Below are 24,925 nucleotides of genomic sequence, written 5' to 3'. Positions count from 1 at the left end.
CCATGGAACGACCAACTGCTAGAGCTTGGATGGAAAGGAGGCTTAACAGGTGGAATTTTCATCCGTCGTAACACTTGAGATCTCGCCGGTGTCTGCCATTCATGTACTACACATTACCCTAGCAGTGTTCAATATTTTCCAGTGGAGATGGTGGTGAGGGTCTGTGGATGACTGTGAGTCACTGCAACACACCTGATGTCCGTGTCATTTTTTTTTTCCCCCTCACAAGTGGAAGGGCAATGTACAGGATCCCAAGCAATTGCCAAGAAAAAGAAGTTTTTTCATGTCCTGCCTTGTGTTACAACTTCACTGCACCTCCCATACAAGCCCCTCAGAATAATCCCAAAACTCAGGGACCAAATATGCAGAAGTTAGTCCCCACGCATCCACCTGTCCCCACTGAGGAGTCATACTCCAAATATAGACCCTCCAGGCAGACTCTTTCTTAGAACATTGAAATATGACACCCCAGAGGGAGGGGCTCCTGTGAGGGGCCCCTGTGTGGAGGAGGCCCTTTCAGGAGCCAAGAAAGGAAGTCCTAGTGCCTTACAATCTTACTAATGGCTTTTCAGAACTCAATTGAAAGTGACGAACTTACTTTCTCCACCAAAGGAAAATATTGATAAATTAACTGCATAAAAATTTTAAACTTTGGTAAAGTAAAAAAAAAACCATAAACATTGACTATCAAAAGGCTAACTTGTAATAATCTAAAAGCTCTTACAGATCATTAGTAAAATGATAAACAACCCAATAGAAAAATGTGCCAAAAGACATGAACAGATTTGTTCACAGAAAAGAAATAGATTACTAATAAACATATGAAAAGATGCTCAAACAAAGAAATGCAAATCAAGCAACTATGCTTTACCATGTTTCAAGTATGATTTTCTCAAAGTTTAGAAACTTGATAATATTGTTGACTGGTTTGTCAGGAAATGGGCACTCCTGTACTCTGTTGGAGGCAGATATTGATGCAACCTTTTTATATAGGGCAATTTGGCAAACTCTATTAAATGATAACTATAATATTTCACAAATTCTTTGACCCAATAATTCTATTCCTTGGAATTTAGCCAACCTATATGCCTACACAGTTTCACAAAGATATATATACTAGAATTTTTTTTTTTTTTTTTTTTTTTTTTTTTTGCAGTGCTTGTAAGGTTTGAAAAAACTGACGCAGCCGGGCACGGTGGCTCACACCTGTAATCCCAGCACTTTGGGAGGCCGAAGCAGGTGGATCATGAGGTCAGGAGTTCAAGACCAGCCTGGCCAAAATGGTGAAACCCCGTTTCTATTAAAAATACAAAAATTAGCCGGGCGCAGTGGCAGGCGCTTATAACCCCAGCTGCTTGCAAGGCTGAGTCAGGAGAATCGCTTGAACCCAAGGGATGGAGGTTGCAGTGAGCCGAGATCATGCCACTGCACTCCAGTCTGGCTGACAGAGTGAGACTCTGTCAAAAAAAAAAAAAAAACCTGATGCAACATAAAATGGCTATTGATAGGGGAGAGATTAAATAACTCATGTTATATTTATACAACGTGGCTGATGGAGTTAGCTCTGTGTATCCCAGTGGAAAGATAATTGGGGTGTTTTAATATTTGCTGTTTACTTTACATACAAATTCCACAAGAGTACAATTCTAGTATAAAATTCAAACCCAAGGCCAAGTGTGATGGCTCACGCCTATAATCCCAAAACTTTGGGAGTCTGAGGCAAGAGCATTACTTGAGGCCAAGAGTTTGAGACCACCCTACATGGGTTTCCCGACATAGGGAAACCCTGTCTATTAAAAAAAAAAATAGCTGGGCTTAGTGGTGCATGCCTGTGGTCCTAGCTACTTGGGAGGCTACTTGGCAAGAGGATTGTTTGAGCTTAGGAATTCAAGGTTACAGTGAACTATGATTGCACCACTGCTCTCCAGACCGGCAATGGCGTGAAACCCTGTCTCTGAAAAGAAAAGAAAAGAAAATTCAAACCCAGAAAAAGCACTAGTACCACTTTCACTCCCCTATCCTCACCCAAATCACAGTTACCTCTCCATTTTAAGTTTGGTGTATTAACCTTTTGTATACATGATATACACATACATGTCTTATTAAAATATATAAATGAGATTTTTTTTATATGGAGTCTTGCTCTTTCACTCAGGCTGGAGTGCAGTGGTGCGATCTTGGCTCACTGCAACCCCCACCTCTCGGGTTCAAGTGATTCTCATGCCTCAGCCTCCCTAGTAGCTGGGATTACAGGTGCGCACCACCATGCCCAGCTAATGTTTGTATTTTTAGTAGAGACTGGGTTTCACCATGTTGGCTAGGCTGGTCTCAAACTCCTGGCCTCAAGTGATCCGACCACCTGGGCCTCTCAAAGTGCTGGGATTACAGGTGTGAGCCACCACACCTGGCCAGGATCATAATTAACATACTGTTTTGCAGCTTGCTTTTTTTTCATTTAAAATTATGTCTCAAAGAGCTCTACATACCAGTACATTTAAAGCTGCTTCATTCTTTTTAACTGCTGCATATTATTCTTTTTAACTGCTGCATATTATGAGTTCTGGATCTGGAGCTAATAAAGCAAGGTTACAATGAACAATCTGGCACATACAGCTTTGCCAACAGGTAGAAGAATTTCTTTAGGATATTCTACTATAAATATAATTATTTGCTTAAATGTATGAGATTTTATACATTTGATATTGCCAAAAGAAGGATGTGAGATTTTATATAGTTAATGGATATACCACCAAACTGTCCTCCAAAAAGCCTTGGCCAATTTATACCCCCATCAAACATAAGACAGGATCTATTTCCCCACACTCTCATGCACACTGTGTACAAATGTTTCTCAACTTATAATGGGGTCATGTCCAAATAAACTTATAGGTTGAAAATACCATAAATCTAAAATGCATTTAATACATCCAACCTACCAAACATCATAGCCTAGCCTACCTTAAAAATGCTCGGAACACTCACATTAGCTGACAGTTTGGCAAAATCATCTAATGCAAAGCCTATTTTATAATAAAGTGTTGAATATCTCACATAATTTATTGAATACTATATTGAAAGAAAAACAGGATGGTTGTATGAGTACTTGAAGTACAGATTTTACTGAATGTGTATTGCTTTTGCACCACCAATTAAAGTAAAAAAATCATAGGTTGAATTGTCATAAATTGGGGACCGTCTGTATTAGTAATTATTGCCAATATAAGAGTCAACAAAAGATTGTCCTTTTTTTGTTTTGTTTTGAGATAGGTTCTCACTCTGTTGCCCAGGCTGGAGTGCAGTGATGTAATCACAGCTCACTGCAGCCTCGACCTTCCTGAGCTCAGGTGATCCTCCCACCTCAGCTTCCCCAGTAGCTGGGACTACAGGCGCGTGCCACCACGCCCAGCTAATTTTTGTACTTTTGGTATAGACGGGTTTTTGCCATGTTGCCCAGGTTGGTTTCGAACTCCTAAGTTCAAGCAATCCACCCACCTCGGCCTCCCAATATGCTGGGATCACACAGGTGTGAGCTACTGCACCTGGCCAAGATTGTCCTTTTAATTCACATTTTCCTAAATATCTATTATCTTGAGCATAATTTCACACGCTTAACATCCATTTGCATTTCTTCTCTGAGTATTAGTTAATATCCTTTGAGTATTTTCCTATTCAGCTATATTTTTTTCACTGGTTTGTAGTTCTTTACACATTTCTGTATATTAGTTATTTTTCTGTTACATAGGTTGTACATATATTTTCTCAATCTATCACTAACATCTTAATTTTATGGTATTTTTGATATTCAGAATTTTTACTTTTTTAGACAGGGTTTCGCTGTGTCGCCCAGGCTGGACTGCAGTGGCGTGATCATAGCTCACTGCTGCCTTGAACCCCTGGGCTTAAGCGATCTTCCTGCCTCAGTCTCCTGAGTAGCTAGGACTACAAATGCGTGGCACCACGCCCAGCCAATTTTTATGTTTTGTAGAGACAGGGTCTCACTATATTCCCCAGGCTGGTCTCAAACTCCTGGTCTCAAAAGATCCTCCCACCCAGACTTCCCAAAGTGCTGGGATTACAGGCATGAGCCAGGGCTATAATCCCAGCACTTTGGATTCTGGAGCCATGGCACCTAACTCCAGAATTTTTACATTATGATGTGGTCAAAACATTAACCTTTTCTTGTATGGCTTCTGGGTCATTGCATATATATGTGTGTGTGTGTGTGTGTGTGTGTGTGTGTGTGTGTGTGTCTCCAAATCCTAGCACCATTCATATAATAGTCCATTATTCCCCAATAAATTTAAAGAGCTAACTTAACCATATGTTAAACTCTCATTTATACTCAGATCTGTTTCACTGATTGACTTTTCTGTTTCACTGATAATATATATAGTTATAAACTGCCTCAATATCACACTTTTACATGGTGTCGTTTTGTAGCAAGTTTTGGTGTCGGGGAAGACAAATCCTTCATTGCTCTGCTTTTTCCAACTATTTTTGGATATCCTTGGGCATTTCAAGTGAAGTTCCAAGTTTCATTTTTAAAAAATCTTGTTGGACTTTTCATTAGGATTGCATCCAATTTATAGATTAAGCTGGGTATGGTGGGTCATGCCTGTAACCCCAGCACTTTAGGAGGTCACAGCAGGTGGATCACTTGAGGTCAGGAGTTCAAGATCAGCCTGACCAACATCGTGAAACCTCGTCTTTACTAAAAATACAAAAATTAGCCAGGAGTGGTGGCGCACACCTGTAGTCCAAGCTACTCGGGAGGCTGAGGCATGAAAATCGCTTGAACCCTGGAGGTGGAAGTTGCAGTGAGCCCAGACTGTGCCACTGCACTCCAGCCTGGGTAACAGAGTAAGACTCTGTCTCAAAAAAAAAAAAAGGAATTTATAGATCAACTTAAGGAATAATTAAAATCTTAGTAATAAAGTATTTTCACCCAGGGTCATGTAGTATTTTTAAAATTTATTCACATCCTCTTTTGTGCTCTTCAGGAAAATTGTCATTTTTCGTGTGTGTGTGTGTGTGTGTGTGTGTGTGTGGTTTTCTTTATAGATTTTATACATTTCTTATTAGCTGTATTCCCCAATATTTCATAGTTTTTGTTAATATTGTGAATGTGGCTTTTTGTACATTATATTCTCTCTACATTTTTTAGAAAAATGATTTCACTATTTTTATAAAAATGATGCATGCTCATTATAAAGAAGCAATGCAATGCAATAAAGTACACAGAATAAGATATCATCTCAGATTCTAGCACTGTGAAATAACAAACTTTCAAATGACAATCAAACTTCCCAGGACATGTTATGCTATTTAGATCTAAACATTTTATTCTTTCTTAAGAATATATATATGTGTGTATGTATATACATATATATGTACATATAGTTATTTCATTTAATTTCTTCTTTTTCATTTCCCGTCAATGTAATTATCTGAAGCCCTTACTCTGTCCATAATTCAATTTTTAGCCACATGTTTCTATTTCACTCTATTTATAATTTATTCTATAATGTTGTTTTGTCCTTATGGGTTCTTTAGTTTGCAATCTTCCTTTTTACCTAATTCTGCTGTTTTCACATCCCATCTTTGCATTCTTGTTTTATTAAGTTCATATTCTTATTAAGTTGTTCTATAGCTTAAAGTACTTGGAAATTTCCTTCTGTTCTTTGTGGTACGCTTTTTTCTTGTTTAGATTCTTTGTCTTGTGCTTCCTGTATCTTATATGGCTTCTGCGGAATGGAAAAGCCTGGTTACACTGCACCACAATGCCCAGTTCTGGAATCTCCTGTTTCTTTACTTGGCTGAGATATTTTGAAGTTTACGTCATTGGAATGTGCCCCTTTCTTTGGTTGCTGATGATCATCTCCACTCTTCTGCTGTTTTGTTTTTTCTGCATTTTGTTGAATATTAGGAGAGATCTGGTGAAATAGTATCTTCCCTCTATTCTAACATAGAAGCTTCTTATCCATTTTCCATTTGTGTATTGCTGGTGCAAAGCAAAGCTACAATTTCTGAATGTTGACCTTGTATCAGGCCACCCTAATGAATTTGTATTATTAGTTATAAAAGTTTGTCAGTTGATTTTCTCTGATTTTCTCAAAAGACATTTATATTGTCTGTAAATGACAATTTAATACTTTTCCTTTCTGATACTTTATACTATTCATGTTATCTTTTCATCTTATTATATGTAACAAGAAGTCCAGAGTAATGTTGAATAGTAAAGGTGATAACAGACATCCTTATAGTCAGAGTCTAGCTCCTGAATATAACGGGAATGCTTTTCACATTTCATCATTAAGTACAATATTTCTATGCATCTCCTACACAAATCCTTTGCCAAGTTAAGGAAACTTCTATTCCTAGAATGCCAGGAGTTGTTATCAGGAATGGATGTTTAATTTCAACAAAAAATTTTATGGTTCCTACTGAGATTATCATATTTTAATGATTTTAATATAGTAGATTACAATAAAAATGTTTAAATATTGGACCACCTTTGAATTCTTGCAATAAACCTCACACGGTAGTGACAATTTTTTTTAATAAACTGCTGGATTTCAATTTGCTAATATCTGGTTTTACATTTTTGTAGATGAGGTCAGTTTATAGTTTTCTTTTTCTGTGTACCATCCTTTTTCAGTTTTTGGTATTATAATTATACTAGCCTTATGAAATGCATAATATAATTATACTAGCCTTATGAAATGCGTTAGGAAGTTTTCCGTGTTCTGGAATTAGTTTGTATAACAAGAGAATTTTTCCATTCCTTAAAGGCTTGGGGAAGAACTTTTCTAAAAATAATAGTCTGAGCACGGTAATTGTCTTTCTTTCCTTTTGTTGTTTGTTTTTAAGCAGTGAGGTTTTTTTTGTTTGTTTTTTTTTTGTTGTTTGTTTGTTTTTTTGAGAAGGAGTCTCGCTCTGTCACCCAGGCTGGAGTACAGTGGCACGATTTTGGCTCACTGCAACCTCCGTTCACGTGATTTTCATGCCTCGGCTACCCGAGTAGCTGGGACTACAGGTGCGTGCCACCATGTCGGGCTAATTTTTGTATTTTTAGTAGAGACGAGGTTTCACCATGTTGGCCAGGCTGGCCTCAAACTCTTGACCTCAAGTGATCCACCCACCTCGGCCTCCCAAAGTGCTGGGGTTACAGGCGTGAGCCACCATGCCCGGCCTGAAGTAAAATTTTTATCTCTTTATTGTTCTATTCAAGTTTTCTACTTCTTGAGCCAGTTTTGATTAGTTGTATTTTATTAATATATGATCCATTTTGTCTGAAATTTCAATTTGAGTGTTATAAAATTCTGACTTGTATTTTCTTATATTTTTCCTATTGCCTTTTATATCTATAATTATAATTCCCAATGTTGTTTATTGTCTCTTCTTTTTTCTTTGATCAGAATTGCCAAAAAAATTTTCTCAAATAACTTGTATGTATCAATCAATTGTATTGTGATTTTTTTCTTCTTGCTTTCTTTCTTTTTTTCTTACCTTTATTTTTCCTTCCTTCTATTTCCTTAAGATCCAATTTACTGTTCTTTTTCTACATTCTTGAGTTAAATGTCTAGTTCATTTATCTTAAATCTTCCTTATTTTTGAATATGTAAGTGAGTGTATAAATGACCCTCTTTAATAACTCTAACCTCATCCCAGGTTTTACATCTGGTGGGTTTATTTCCATTCTCATCTACATAATTTGAAGTCATGATTTTTATTTCCTCTTTAACCCAGAGTCATTTAGAAGAGGGTTTTTTTTTCTTAAATTTTGGATTCGGTGTGGGGACGGCATTAATGTCTAATTTTATTTCATTATGTTGTGTCACCCTCTCTTTAAGGTATTTCTTAATTGTGCAATTAAAAATATCCCTGCAGTTTCTATGGCATCATTGAGTTTGACTTTCTTTCCTTTTTTAAATTTTTTTATTTTTAATTTTGTGGGTACATAGTAAATGCATATATTTATGGGGTACATGAAATGTTTTGATACAGGTATGCAATGTAAATCATTACAGGACTTATCACTTATTCATTTACTTATGTATTATTTGATTCTTCTATCTAGGATGTAAGCTCCTTGGGAACTGAGACATTGCTTATTATTTGCTACCACATTTCCAGTACCTGAAACAGGGCCTGGAACATAGTAAGCACTCAATAAATATTTGCTAAATAAATAAATTATGAATAATAAATATGACCCCTATGAGTACTCTTTCCACTTTTTTAAAAAAGAAATTGATGGGATTTAACTGTTGAATAAGCATGTTCTAATACCTGGGCACTTTTTAAAACCAAGTGCATTTGAAAAGAATGTTATTTTCTGTTGTGTACAAAGTTGTTTATATTAGAGAGATTAGTTAAAGCACATCGATTGTGAAATTTAAATCCTCTATCTTTTTGCTAATCTGTGGATTATTGAAGAAGGTGTGCTAAGCCTCCCAACTATGATTGTAGATGTAACAATGTTTCCATATATACATATAATATTTTGCATTGCATATTTTGAAGCTATAGTTAACTACATAAAAGATTGTGTTACATTTTCTAGGTAATATAACCATACTTAATAATAAGCGTCCTTCTGTGTCCTTTAGTCCTTTCAGTCTGAAATTCTACTCTGTCTTATATTGATAATGCAGTTTCTGCTTTCTTTTTATTAGTTTTTGCCTGGTTTATCTTTTTCCATCTTATTTAATACAGTATAGAGGTATATTTTTATTTTTAACACAATCTGAGAGTCACTGTCTCTTGTTAAGTGAATGCAACCAATTCACATTGTCATTACAATATATTTGGATTTATTTATGCCATTTGTTTTTGCATTTTCTGCTTACCATGCTTTTTTGTTCCTTCCCCACACCCCCCTCCTCCCCGCCCACTGCCGGCTTTGTGTTAGATCAATTTATTTTACCTATAGTGGTTTGGAGGTTATGCATTCTATTTTTATTACACCCCCCCCCCCAACCTTTGTCAGCCCTCATAGCTTTTTTCTTTTGCAGATACCTACAAAGAAGTCCTTTTATTTATTTATTTAGACAGGATCTTGCTTGTTGCCTAGGCTGGAGTGCAATGGTGCAATCACAGTTCACTGCAGCCTTGATCTCCCAGGGCTCAAGGATCCTCCCACCTCAGCCTCCTGAGTAGCTGGGACTACAGGCATGCGCCACCACACGCAGCTAATTTTTTTATTATTATTTTTCACAGAGATGAGGTTTCACTATGCTGCACAGGCTGGTCTTGAACTCCTGAGCTCAAGATATCCTCCTGCCTGGGCCACCCAAAGTTCTGGGATTACAGGCATGAGCCACCGTGCCTGGACCTACCAAGCAGTCCTAATTTCTATTATCCATTCTCTCTAAATCTGATAGCCTGTTCCATAAAACCTGTTTCAGAGGGACAAATACCTCTTCCGTGTTCCTAGCATACTAGAAGTAGAAGCCGAAGCCAAAGCCATAAGGTTTCTAGCATAAAAAATGGGGGAATAGCTTCGTGACCTAGAGGAAGGCAAAGATGCCTTAGAGCATAAAAAGCATTAATAATAAAAGAGAAAATTGATAAGTTGGGCTTTATCAAAATTTATGTTTTGTTCATCCATAGACATTATTAACAAAATGGATAGGTAATGTACAGGCTTGGAAAAATATACATATAGTACATGTAGCTGACAAAGGACTTACATCCAGAACATATAAAGAACTCCTACAAATCAACAATAAAAAGAAAAATCCATTGTAAAAGGGGGCACAAACTTGAATGGACGCTTTGCAATGGTAGATATCTAGTCCTCAACATCTTCAGTAATCAGAGAAATGCAAATAGAAAACACAATGACATTCCACCACACTTCCACTAGAATGGCTGAAATCAAAAGACTAACAGCACCAAATGTTGGTGAGAACATGGAGAAACCAGAATACTAATAGATTATCATCAGGGGTGTAAAATGGTACAGCCACTTTGGAGAAATCTTTCTCAGGTTCTTATAAAGTTTAACATTCGCTTACCATACAACCCAACAAGTTCACTTCTGAGTATTATTTAACCAAGAAAAATGAAAACATGCCCACACAAAGACTTGTACATGAATGTTTATATCAGCTTTATTCATAATAGCTGAAACTCAGAAACAAAAAGAGAATGGATAAATTGTTGTACCTATATACAGTAGAATACTATTCAGCAATAAAAAGTATTAAAGTACTGATATATGCAACAACATGAATAAATCTCAAAAACAGTATGCTGGCCCAGCACGGTGGCTCACACCTATAATCCCAGCACTTTGGGAGGCTGAGGCAGGTAGATTGCTTGAGCTCAGGAGTTTGAGTCCATCCTGGCCAATGTGGTGATACCCCATCTCTACTATTAATAAAATTATAAAAATTAGCCGGGTGTGGTGGCGCACACCTGTAATCCCAGCTAATTGGGAGGCTGAGGCATAAGAATCACTTGAACCCAGGGGGTGAAGGTTGCAGTGAGCCCAGATTGTGCCACTGCACTCCAGCCTGGATGACAGGGTGAGACTCTGTCTCAAAAAGGAGAAGTTAAAAAAAAAAAAAAGCCAGTATGCTGAGTGAACAGAGCCAGACACAAAAGAGTATTGCAGGATTCCATTACGTGAAACGTAAAAACAAATGAAACTAATCCGTGGTGATAAAAATCAGAAAGTGGTGTTCAGGGGAATAGAGGGGAATCTGACACTGGGCAGGCAAGCCCCAAAATTGAGGCTTAGCCCAGGAGAGTTCTTGGCTTCTCCCAGAAAAGAATTCAAGGGCCAGCAGGTGACATTAGACAGCAACTTTTATTGATGTGGCAGTGTACAGCAGCAGCAGAGGTACTGCTCCTTGCGGAACAGGGCTAACCCATAGGCAGTGTGCCCAGAGTAGCAGCTCTGGGGCAGTTCTGCAGCCATACCTATACCCACTTTTAATTATATGCAAATTAATGGACAGGTTATTCAGAAATTTCTAGAAAAGGGGTAGTAACTTCCAGGTGTTGCCATGGCCATGGTAAATTGACATGGCGCACTGGTGGGTGGGCATGTCTTATGGAAAGCTGCTTCAGCCCAGTCCCTATTTTAGCTGGTCCTCAATTTGGTCTGGTGTCTGAGCTCCACCCCTGGAGTAGAGTCCCACCTCCTACCTCAAATTGTCTAGAAACAGGCACAAAGGACCTTTCGGGATGATGAAAACATTCTACATCTTGTTTTGTGTGGTAGTAACATGGGATTATACGATTGTTAGAACTCTTCAAATTGAACATTTAAGATGTGTGTGATATATTGTATATAAATTATACTTCAATATACCTTAATTCCCTCTCCAGAGAAAGCCACTTTATTAGTTTGGTGTGTATCATGCCAGACCTTTTTCTATGAGTTTCATGCATATATATGTACCTATAGAAATATTGTTAGAGGGTATCAAATGGTACATATGTTTCACAACTTGATATTTTCATTCTACAATATATCTTGGGGCTCTTTTCTTGTCAATAAATGTTGATCCTTTTAACTGTTGTATTGTATTCCATAGTGTGGCTATAGTATGGTTTATTTAGCCATTCCTCTACTGATGGACATTTAGGTTTTCTTTAATTTTAAGCAATAAAAAACAATGCTGCAAAAATTATCTTTGCAAATTTTGACAATTGGATAACTGATAAGTGGTATAACAATGTTGCAGATTACATTTCTCTGTTAAGTAGTGAGGTTGTGCCTCTGTTCACATGTTTATTGGTTACTTGTAGCTCTGTAAATTGCCTGTTCACATGCTTTGCCTGTTTTCCTGGCACAAAAGATATTACCTTTATCTTACTGATTTTGCAGAAGGGCTGTATTTAGTATAGATAGTACTTGTTTCTCTGTTTTATATGTTGCAAATATTTTCTCCTAGTCTGTAGCTTGTTTTAATCTTGTCTATGTTGTCTTTCTATATACTGAAGTTTTTCCATTTTGATGTAGTTAAATGCATCAGTCTTTTTATTTATGGCTTTTTTCTTCCCCAACTGAAGCCTATGAAAAATACTCTCCTAGATGGAGAACATCTTGGCTAACACGGTGAAACCCCGTCTCTACTAAAAATACAAAAAATTAGCCAGGCATGGTGGCAGACACCTGTAGTCCCAGCTACTTGAGAGGCTGAGGCAGGAGAATGGCGTGAACCCTGGAGGTGGAGCTTGCAGTGAGCCGAGATCGCGCCACTGCACTCCAGTCTGGGTGACAGAGCGAGACTCCATCTCAAAAAAAAAAAAAAAAAAAGAAAGAAAAGAAAAGAAAAGAAAAATACTCTCCTAAGGACAGGCATGGTGCCTCACACCTGTAATCCCAGCACTTTGGGAGGCCAAGGCGGGTGGGTCGTTTGAGACTAGTTAGAGACTAGCCTGGGCAACATGGTGAAACCTCCTCTCCACAAAAAAATACAAAAATTAGTCAGGCATGGTGGCGCATGCCTATAGTCCCAGCTACTTGAGAGGCTGAGGCTGGAGGATCACCTGGACCCAGGAAGGCCAAGGCTGCAGTGAGCCATGATCACACCACTGCACTCCAGCCTGGGCGACAGAATGAGACCCTGTCTCAAAAAAAAAGAAAAAAAAGAAAAGAAAAATACTCCCCTATACTGATATAGTACTATTCTAAGTTCTAAAAATCTATTTGGAACCTAATAAGTGGCATAAGATAGGACTCTGATTTTTTTTTTCATATGGATACCCAGATTCCCAGGAGCATCTGTTGAAGAGATCCTTTCCCCTATTAGAACTTGAAATGCAACATTTACCATATACTTAACTAAATGCCATATACTTTACCCATATATGCCTGTATCTATATGAGAATATATAGGTTAAACACAAGGATCATATTGTACATACTATTCCATATTATGTTCTTCCTCAAATTAATTATAAATTTAGCACTATCCAATCAAACCAATTCATCTTAACTAACACCCAAAGCAACAGTTTGAACCGGAACATAATTTCTTATATTTTCTAAATCTGTTGGACTCAACAAAACAATGACTAAGTGGGGCAACGGTTTCATTAGAGGAGAAGAATTAGGCAGTTACCTGCCTTTCCAGCAGAAACCATGTTTTGGGTAACCAAAAAGCCCAGTTAATGAGGGAAAGTGCTTCCTTCTAGATTAGGAGAATGTTAACTAATACCCATAGAAAAATGATAGAATTCAAAAATTATTTTATGACACCGTCCCCCCCCCACCATGAAATAATTGATTCAGAAAAGGATCATGGATGGATGCTTGTATCATCAGGTGCTATAGCCATGAGGGAAAAACATAACTTTACAAAAGAGGAATTATATCATCATCACCAGCTTAACCCAGTTTGATCTGTTTGGTTGGGATTTTTTTCCTAGCTTCTTGAGATAGATGCTTTGATGGTTTCTTTCCAGCCTTTTTAAAATTCATAGGTTTTGGCTGGGTGTGGTGGATCATGCCTGTAATCCCAGCATTTTGGGAGGCCAAGGCGGGCAGATCACTTGAAGCCAGGAGTTTGAGACCATCCTGGCCAACATGGTGAAACCCCATCTCTACTTAAAATACAAAAAATTAGCCGGGCATGGTGGCGCACGCCTGTAATCCCAGCTACTCAGGTGGCTGAGGCACGAGAATCACGTGAACCTGAGAAGTGAAGGTTGCAGTGAGCCGAGATCACACCATAGCACTCCAGCCTGGACAACAGAGCGAGACCCTGTCTCAAAAGAAAAATCATAGGCTTTTAAAAATCAAGTGTATTTTTTAATTATGTTCTTAATATTTGTGTATTTCTCTATATATAATTTTACCTAAATTTTTAAAAATACAAAAATAAAAAGGATTCAATATGGAATAAGACAAGGCCACTACTATCTCATTTGTTGCCTTTGCATAAATGAGACAAAAGAGATTCCTCTAGGAAGATGCCACCCAGTTGGCACATGGCTTTGTGCAAATTAGCAAAAGAGATTAATTACAAATTAGCAAAAGGGATCACTTTAATCAGGTTTATTGGTGTATAATTTACACACAGTAAAGTTTGTTCTTCTAGGGTGTAAAGTTCTATGAGTTCTGGCAAGTGTATGTAGTCATGTAACTACCACCACGATCAAGATACAGAATATTTTCATCACCCCACCAAGTGCCCTTGTACCATATAGTCAACCCTCTCTCTTCAGCCTCAGCACTCCCAAAAAACCACTGATCTGATTTCTGTCCTATAATTTTTGCTTTTCTCGGAATGTCATATAAATGAAACAAGACTTTTTATGTCTGAGATTCATTTAACATAGTGCTTTTGAGCTTCATTCATGTTGTTGCTGGTATTAATTGCTTGGTCCTTCTTATTGCTAAGTAGTATGCCATTGTATAGTACAATTTATTTATTCACCAGATGATGGACACTTGGGTTGTTTCTAGGTTAGGCCAATTACCAAGAAAGCTGCTATAAATATTTGCTTGCAAGTCTTTGTGTGGACTTATGTTTTTATTTCTCTTGGGTAAATACTGAGGAGTGGGATTGTTGAGTCACATGGGAAGTGTATGTTTAACTCTATACAAAACTCTTTTCCAAAGTGGCTGTACCATTTTACATTCCCACTAGAATCATATGAGAGTTCCAGTTGCTCCAATTCTGACATGCACTTGGTTTTGTCATTTTTAAAGCCACTCTAACAGATGCAGATATTCTAATCTTTTACCTGTATTTTTAAAATTCAGTTGTTGTTTTCTTAATATCGAATTGTGAGAGTTCTTTATATATTCTGGATAAAGTCCTTTATTAGCTTTGTTAAGTTACAAATATTTCACCCCTGTCTATAGTTCAGCTTTCATTTCCTTAACAGCATCTTAGAAAGGGCAGTAGTCTTTATTTGGGTACATCCAGTTTATTTATTCACCGTTTATGGTTTGTCCTATTTGTGTCCCACCAAAAAAATGTTTGCCAAACACAAGATCACAAATATTTTCTATTATATTTTCTTCTAGACATTTTATAATTTTAATAATTTTAATAATTATTAATTTTAAAGTTGTAGCTTAATTTTGCAATAGCTAAAGGATATACGCTGTGTTATTTCAACCTTTGCTGTTTGTTGAGACTAAATTTATGCCTTTCATGTAGTGAAATTTTGTAGATGTTCCTTGTACCTAAAAATAAACTGTATTCTGCAGTTTTAGAGTGCAGGGTTCTACATTTGTCAGTTATGTTAAGATTACTTGTGCAATTCAAATATTTGATAGTCTTACTTATTTTTGTCTTATTTTACCAATACTGAGAAAAGTTTATACAATGAAACACCATGAGGCAATAATAATGAACAAACTACTGCCGCATGTAACCAAATGGATGAATCTCACAAACACAATGTTGTTATGTTATTAAAAGCTGTATTATTAGATGCATGCAAATTTAGAATTCGATCTTCCTGCTGAATTGACTCTTTTATCATTATGAAATGTCCCTTTTTGTCTTTACTACCACTTCTTGCTTTAAAGTCTACTTTATCTGATATTAATACAACTACATCAGCTTTTTTGTTAATATTTGCATGGCATATCTTTTTCCATCTTTTTACTTTTAGCCTTCTGTGGCTTCATATTAAAAGTGGGTCTCCTACAGACAACATGTAGTTATTTTGTAATACATTCTGATTTTGTGTTTTAACTGGAATGTTTAGGCTGCTTACCTATAATATATATTATATAGATGGTATATTTGGTATATTGGGGCTTAAATCTACCATCTTATTGTTTGCTTTGTATTTGTTCTTCCTGTTTTATATTGCTTTTTCTCTTTTCTCTTGCCCTCTTTTGAAATGCATAATGGTTTTTTATAATTCCATTTTCCCCATTATCTTGTTAATTATAGATTCTATTACTATTCATGTAGTGGTTACCTTAGAGAATAAAAAATACATCCTAGACATTACTCAAGCCTAGTGTAAATTTTACATTGTCTGATTATAGCACACTCCTAAATAAGTATTAGATCCCTTGCCTGCATTCCACACTCCATCTGTGATTCCAAAGCCTGTGAGATTTTCTATATATATTACTGCCTTGGAGACCAAGTGATGTTGGTCATACACCTTGGCCCTTTAGCACAAAGAAAGGGATTTTATCTCCATCAAGAGAGATACATAAACTGGTACCCATATGTATGCATCATTTCATAATATATGTGCACCATTCCAAACAAATGTAACACAGCCATATCCTGAGCTCTAGAAATCTAGAAATCCATCATCTAAAAGGGGAAGCAATGCAGTAAAATTGGAGTTGTGCATATTGGAGTCAGAGTTAGATGGAACCTGGAAACGTTTTCACCCTCTCTTGACCTATCTTCACTTATTTTATAGGTATAACTTGACATTCTTGAACCTACCACTTGATGTTAGCAAATCCTAGAAAGGGATGGGCTGTTCTAGTTGTGGTATTGTGGGTGTTCATTCCCATTTTCTCTCTGTTTTAATATATTTTCTAAATGTTCTACAATGAACACATTTTATTTATTTATTTACTTATTTGAGACGGAGTTTCACTCTTTTTGCCCAAGCTGGAATGCAATGGCGCTATCTCAGCTCACTGCAACTTCCACCTCCCAGGTTCAAGTGATTCTCCTGCCCCAGGCTCCCAAGTAGCTGGGATTACAGGCACCCGCCACCACGCCTGGCTAATTTTTTTTGTATTTTTCATCGAGACGGGGCTTCACCATGTTGGCAAAGCTGGTCTCGAACTCCTGACCTCAGGTGATCCACCCGCCTCTGCCTCCCAAACTGCTGGGATTACAGGCATGAGCCACCGCACCCAGCCTGAACACATATTATTTAAATCTTAGAAAAAATAGGCTGGGCGCGGTGGCTCACGCCTATAATCCCAGCACTTTGGAAGGCCGAGGCAGGTGGATCGCTGGAGCTCAGGAGTTGGAGACCAGCCGGGGCAACATGGCGAAACCTTATCTCTAAAGAAAATACCAAAAAAAATTAGCCGGCCGTGGTGGTGCACACCTGTGTTCCCAGCTACTTGGGTGGCTGAGGTGGGAGGATCCATCACTTGAGCCTGGGAGGCGGAGGTTGCAGTGAAGCAAGATCACGCCACTCTGCACTTCAGCCTAGGTGACAGAGTGAGACCGCTTCTCAATAAATAAATAAATAAATAATAAAATTAATACTACACATAGTAGGCACTTAATTGTAGCGAGCACTTTATCCATTCCTCTTTGTTATAGAGCAAAATAATACTGTTCATTATCACTACCAAGCTACCACTGGGTCTCTTACTTCTATAACCCCAGTGTCTTTCCCGAAGACAAGACTGGTTCTCACTTTCCCTGAGGTTCAGTTTCCACTTCTTTAAAATGAGGATAACAATCCCTCCTCAAAGGATTGAACTAAATATTTAATGTTATCATGTGTGGGCAGGGGCCAAAGTCTATGCAAATTGACCCCTAACCTAATGGAGAGGCACACAAAAAATACAAGAGTCCCTTGAAAGAGGAGCCGTGGTACAGTTTGCCAAGAGCACTTGCAAGACAGTGCTGGAAATGTAGTCTGGATCCATGGGATGAGGAGCCTTGCATGCCAGCTGGGAAAGAGTGCATAGTTCTCTTGGGTGGGTAGTGTATTGCCTCTGAGGGTGTTTGTGTGACAATATTAGAGCTAACTTCAGGGAAACCGTTCTGAGCAGCTGTATGTAAAGCGGCCTGATTCGGGAAGTCATTATAGGCGTATGGTATTTGAGGACTTGAACCACCTCCTCTCTCCAGGGAGTGCTCTACAGTGTGGACATCAGCCAACCTTGATGGATAAAGAGAGACAGAATGGAGCCACCTGGTGATTAGAATCAGAGTTGCAATTATGAAAGTCAGGACAGAGGGCTTTGCAAGGGAAGGAGGAAAGGAGGGAAAGGCTTGGACTTATTGGCACCGGCCAGATCTTTCCGGAATGACCACCCACTGGCAGCAATCCTCTGAATATAGGACTTTCTGTGGTCTCTAAGCCCTAAAACTAGACATCCACTTCCAGCCTGAGCTGAAGGGAAAGCTGCATGTGTGAGTGTGTGATTATTTGGGGTGAAGAAGTTTGAGACATAGCAACACACACACAAGTAGATACATCACCAAATCAGCTGCTTTAATCTGCTCTTTTCCCAAGAAACCAGTATACTGTACACATATTTCCAAAACATAATATATGTGTATCTAATTTTTGGGGGGGTTATATATTTTTGCTCTTTACAAATTTTTATCTTTTCTTTTTTTTGTTTTGAGACAGAGTCTCACTCTGTCGCCAGGCTGGAGTGCAGTGGTGCAATCTCGGCTCACTGCAACCTCCAACTCCCTGGTTCAAACGATTCTCCTGCCTCAGCCTCCGGAGTAGCTGGGATTACAGGCACACATCACCACGCCCAGCTAATTTTTGTATTTTTAGTTGAGACAGAGTTTCACCATGTTGGCCAGGATGGTCTCGATCTCCTGACCTTGTGGTCTGCCTGCTTCAGCCTCCCAAAGTACTGGAATTACAGGCGTGAGCCACTGCGCTGGCCTACAAATTTTTATCTTAATAAATGTTCCTGATTACAAATTTCAAACAAGCCAAAAAGGTATATGTGTAAATTAAATTTATCCTATTTCATCTGCCTGACTCTCACTCCCTGACCCAAAGATTTTCACTGAAAATTGGTGCATGTTCTCCAGATGTGTTTATGTACACGTAATTTACTACTGTATAGCTACATATAAAGAAAAATATTTACATAAAATATACAAAATACACATATTCTTCAAAACTGTAGTCATACATGTTCTTCTGCAATTTTCCTATTTCACTTAATATGATATCTCTGACTTTCACTGATATTTCATTAGCAATGTTTACTGACATAAATATTGCTCTTTCAGTGAATTTTCTTTTGACATCATTGACCCACTGTTGGTCAGTAAGTCTGCCTAACATATCACAAATATAAGCCCCATTAGTTTGCAAATATTCTCTCTACTTTTCACATAACTTTTACCTTTTTTTCTGCAATACACAGTGTTTTAAATTTTTCAATAATGTTAATTAAAATTATACAGCTTTGTAAATTTAAAATTATTACAAAATAAAGTTTAGTTTTAAAAATAAATAATAAATCACACCCATTAGGATGGCTATTATTTAAAAAAAAAGAGAGAGAGAAAATAGTTAAGTGTTGGTGAGGATGTGGAGAAACTGGAACCCTTGTGTATTGCTTGTAGGAATATAAAATGGTGCAGCCACTGTGGAAAATAGTATGGCAGTTCCTCAAAATATTAGGCATAGAATTACCATATGATCCAGAAATTCCACTTCTGGGTATATAGCCAAAAGAAATGAAACAGAGACTTGAACATATATTTGCACACCCATGCTCACAGCAGCATTACTCACAATAGCCAAAAGGTAGAAACCACCAAATGTCCATGAATGGATGAATGGATAAACAAAAGACAGTATATCCATACAATGGAATATTATTCAGCCTTAAAAAGGAAGGAAAGTCTGTTACATGCTGACTCTGAAAACATCATGCTAAGTGAAAGAAGCCAGACACAAAAGGACAAAAGTGGTATGATTCCACTTATATGAACTACCCAGAGTAGTCAAATTTATACAGACAGAGAAAAGGATGGTGGTTGCCAGAGTCTGAGGAAAAAGAGAATAGGAAGTTATCATTTAATGGGTATAGAGTTTTATTCAAAATGAAGAGTTCTGGAGATGGACAGTGGTGATGGTTGCACAACAATGTGAGAGTACTTAATGCCACTGAGCTGTACACTTTAAAATGATTAAAATGGTAAATATTATGTTATATTGTACAAATAAATAAACAAAACAGTTCATTATAACAGAAATTGAGCAATACCCTGGAGAGCATCAAGTGCCAGCACCCAGAGAAATCAGAGCATTCAGAGCCCTGGAGGCTTCAAACAGAAAAGCTTTAGAGTAATTTCAGTTTTCATTATCTAAGCCTCTCCTAACTACCAGCCCACACTCAAGGATAGGAATTATGCAAGTGCATGAACACTAGGAGGCATGGCTCATTGAGATCACCGTCTTAGAGGCTGCTTACCTCATTTGTCCATCTCTTTATATTGGCTACTGGGAAGGCTTCCTATATCATAAGAATTAGCTACATATATTAATAGTTTGCAAATATTTGCTGTCATCATTTTAGACAAGCTTTACTGATTTTTTGCCATACACTGTGTTTTAAATTTTTCAGTAATAATATAATTTAAAAGTAATACATTTCACTATTTTAAAAAATTAAGCCATACCCCGCCCAGCATCAGTTACCCAGACAGATTGGAGTACTTAGAGCCCTGGTGGATTCCAGACACCATGGGGAAAGCTTTAGAGTAATTCCAGGTTTCACTACTAAGTAAGCATTTATAAGACAGTTTCCCTGGTTTACTTAACATCTCCTAACTTCCTATACCCTGATCTGAATTACGGATTTAACAATAAGTAACTTGAATAGCTAAGATCAAGGGAGATCCCAGGAGCCTGGAGCTTAATCCCTCACCCACCAGGCTCCCCAGGGTAAGAGATGTGATGAAATCACCAATGCCCACATGAGTTGTTCTAAGGACCAGTGACTGGTTCCCTTACATTTTAGGAGAATGATATAGTGTCACCCCCTGCCTGAGTGAATGGCCCAGGTCATGGGCCTAGGTACACTGCAAACTCTGACCCCTTTGCTTTGACTCCAGGCCACGTACTTCCACCAATCCTCTCAGCTCAGTGCAATTCTCTATGTACCTTGTAAAGAATAAATGCTGTTTTGTTTATTTGTTTGTTTGTCTATTAGCCAGACCAGTGGTTCTCAGACTGTGGTCCCTAGAGCGGTAGCATCAGCATTACCTGGGAACTTCTTAGAAATGCATATCTTTGGGTCTCAACCAGATGGTCTGAATCAGAAACTCTAGGGGCAGGGCCCAGCAATTAGTGTTTATACACCTACAGATGATGCATGCTGAACTTTGAGAGCCTCTGCTCCACTCCATAAATGACTGATAGAGTTTTATATGTTATCACCTCTTGTGAGCCTCAGTCTCCTCAGTGGAGGTGACAGATCCCCCTGCTTTAGCACAGTGGTGTGAGGAAAAAATGGGAAAACCTGTGCAGATAGTATCTGGTGATACTTCTGCATTGTAAGAGTAATTACCTTCTGGGGCTGAGAAAAAAATAGAAAATCCCTATGCCATTTCCTTTTTTAAAAAATTGTGTTTTCTTGTCCTCCTTATTTTACCTTTTACGTGACTCTAATGAGAACATAATGAGAAAATCAACAAAGAATGTCTGACACATAAAAGGACTTCACCAAATGTTAGTCCTGGCCTACCCTGCTTTCTTTCTCACATAAAGAGAAGACTTTGATATAAACTGCATAGAGCTATTATAGCTATTATAGCTACATAGCTATTATAGATAGCATCTGGAAATGTAAGCAAGAAATGAAATATACAGGTAGGCCAGCTTCATGAAGGCCCACAGGCACCCAGGCACCCAGGCACCTGCCCTCCCCACTGCAGCCATTGCCAAGATTTATAAGAAGAAAGTCAATTCAGCTAAAGAGGTGCTAAATAAAGAGCCCAAGAGAAGATCTGAAGGTAGTCGTTCAAACCCGCTCCTGCAGAAGTTAAAATTAAATCATAAACAAAAGGCAAAGTAAAAGGATAAACCTTCAGTAAAAAGTACAAACATAAGGGAAAGGAAGGGCAAAAGGGAAACTCACTGGAGTGGCTAAACAAGACACTAAAGACGGCAAGAAAGGGAAAACATAAAAGGTGAATCTAGCCTCTGATGCAGCAGGATGGAAAGAAGCCAAGTCTGAATAGCATACTTATACCCAGTACTATCAGGGGTCCCAATACTTCCCTTCTACAATATGGGGGAATGGTTTTTACCAAGGACTTTGAAAATCCAAGTTTTTTAGTAGCTCCAGGAACACATTTTTAAGAAGGAAGAGATTCTACCCCATTCCATTTTAATTTTAATTTTATTTTATTTTATTTTATTTAGATAAGTATCAATGTTTTGTTTAGAAGAGGAAATCATGCACTAGCTGCCTAGTAAAGCTAGAAATTAGTAGGATATTGAGCCGGGCACAGTGGCTTACGCCTGTAATCCCAGCACTTTGGGAGGCCAAGGCGGGCAGATCACCTGAGGTCAGGAGTTCGAGACCAGCCTGGCCAACATGATAAAATCCCATCTCTACTAAAAACACAAAAATTAGCCGAGCGTTGGGGCGGGCACCTGTAATCACAGCTACTCGGGAGGCTGAGACACGAGAATTGCTTGAACCCGGGAGGCAGAGGTTGCAGTGAGTCGAGATCACGCCATTGCACTCCGTCTCAAAAAAAAAAAGCGGGGGGGGGGGTATTGAATTAAAGGAAGCTTTGACTGTCTTATGTGTCAACTTAACATTCCACAGGTTGGATGCAAGGGTAGTTTTTATTTCCTTTTATATGAAGCATAACGAAATGGTAATTTAGAATCACAATTTTGCAGTTAACATGTCATAAATATTTCAAATTACTTATTTATGTTATTTTACTAGTTACCAAGCAAGAAAGCTATCAAGGGCTAGTGGGGTTGTGTCAAAAGCATTCAGGAGCCAACTTGAAAATGATTGCAACAGCAAATTTGAGCATCATTAAAAATAACAACTGCAATGAACTGATGAGTCGAAACACATCGAATATGTTAAAACTCTAAGAATTCATAATAATATCAAAAAAAATCTTTATTGGCCACCTTTGAAGGATGATGCTAAGGGAATCCAAATTGCCCCTCACAGTGACCAATTATTGAGAGAAATTTTCCATTTACAGAAGGTTTTTTAGGCCAGGCACAGTGGCTCATGCCTGTAATCCCAACACTTTGGGAGGCCGAGGCTGGTGGATCACCTGAGGTCAGGAGTTCGATACCAGCCTGGCCAACATGGTGAAACCCCGTCTCTACTAAAATACAAAAAATAGCCGGGCATGGTGGTGCACACCTGTAGTCCCAGCTACTCAGGAGGCTGAGGCAGGAGAATCACTTGAACCCAGAAGGCAGAGGTTTCAGTGAGCCAAGATGGCGCCACTGCACTTCAGCCTGGGCAACAGAGTGAGACTCCGTCTAAAAAAAGAGGGGTTTGGGGGGTTTTGTTTGTTTGTTTTTGAGATGCAGTCTCGCTTTGTCGCCCAGGCTGGAGTGCAATGGCGCAATCTCGGCTCACTGCAGCCTCCACCTCCCAGATTCAAGTGATTCTCTGCCTCAGCCTCCCGAGTAGCTGGGATTACAGGCATGCACCACCACACCCAGCTAACTTTGTATTTTTAGTAGAGATGGGGTTTCTCCATGTTGGCCAGGCTGGTCTCAAACTCCTGGCCTCAGGTGATCTGCCCACCTCTGCCTCTGTTGGGGATACAGGCGTGAGCCACTGCACCAAGGCCATTTTTTTTAACCAATAAATGAAGAAGGAATTACAGAAATTGAATATCACCATCTTACAAATCCCTAAGGAAATAATGAATCTAGGCTATGACCATTGATGGCCACTAACATCACAAAAAAGAGAGCTTCAGTCAGATAGTATGTACCTCTTGAAAGAAATACAAATAACATTTATGAAATATTCCTTCCAGAAAATCAAACCTGAATCAGAACAAGCCTCTAGATCTACCAGTTTACAGGAAAATAGGAAGCAAAATAATATGTTAATCAATACCACAGGGATGCAGTCAGTAAATTCCAGAATGTGGAAAATTTTACAGGCTAAATTAACCTGTTTTCTTCAACAAAGAAGTTGAAATAATTTTAAAATAAAGCTGGGTGTAGTAGCATATGCCTGTAATCCCAGCTACTTGGGAGGCTGAGGCAGAAGGATCACTTGAGCCCAGAAGTTCAAGACCAGCCTGGACAACATAGCAAATCCCCACCTCAAAGTAAAATAAAATAATTTTAAAATAAAAATACACAGAGAACCAACAAATTAAGAGAAACTTTTAAAAAGTCAATAAAATACAATATATGGACTTTGAATCCTGTTTTAAACAAATTATAAAGGAAAAATTAGACAATTAAGAAAATTAGAACACTAAATGAAGATTTAATAATGTTAAGGAATATTGTTAATTGTTTGATGAATAATAATAACACTGAAGTTATGGATTTTTAAGTCCAAACTCTTTAGAAGGATTAAATGAGATTAGTTATGAGTTTATAATTGTTGAAGTTGGTTGGTGAGAATATGGCAATTCATTACCATTCTATTTTTATGTAGGTTTGAAAAAGCCCACAATAAAAAGAAGTACATATCTATAGTACTTTAAAATTCAACAATAAAAAAACATCACCATTAAAAATGGGCAAAGGACATGAACGATACTTCTCAAAAGAAGACACCTATGAGGCCAGCAAATAGATGAAGAAGTGCTCATCATCACTAATCATCAGGGAAATGCAACTGAAAACCACAATAAAATACCATCTCATACCAGTCAAAATGGCTTTTGTTAAAAAGCAAAAAAAAGAAAAACAGGTGTTGATGAGGCTGCAGAGAAAAGGGAACACTTATATACTGTTGGTGGGAATGTAAATTAGTTCAGCCACTATGGAGAACACTTTAAAGATTTCTCAAAGAACTAGAGTTGAACGACCATTTAACTCAGCACCCCATTACTGAGTATATATCCAAAGGAAAATAAATTGTTCTACCAAAAAGACACACACACCCATATGTTCATTGCAGCACTATTCACAATAGCAGACATGGAATCAACCCGGGAACCCGCCCACCAACGGTGGACTGGATAAAGAAAATGTGGTACATATTCACAATGGAATACTACACAGCCATTAAAAAAGAATGAGATCATGTTCTTTGCAGCAACACCAGTGC

General features: G+C 38.1%; 1 protein-coding gene across 2 annotated transcripts in view; it reads right to left on the bottom strand.

Annotated features, from left to right (window-relative positions):
- ARMCX4 (armadillo repeat containing X-linked 4) overlaps positions 1-24,925 on the bottom strand; it is a 75,650-nt gene that overhangs the window by 12,031 nt on the left and 38,694 nt on the right. The window lies entirely within an intron of this gene.

The sequence above is a fragment of the Gorilla gorilla genome, chromosome X, assembly GCF_029281585.2.
Source record: "Gorilla gorilla gorilla isolate KB3781 chromosome X, NHGRI_mGorGor1-v2.1_pri, whole genome shotgun sequence".
NCBI classification, from domain to species: Eukaryota; Metazoa; Chordata; class Mammalia; order Primates; family Hominidae; genus Gorilla; species Gorilla gorilla.
This window is presented reverse-complemented; position numbering and strand designations above follow the sequence as displayed.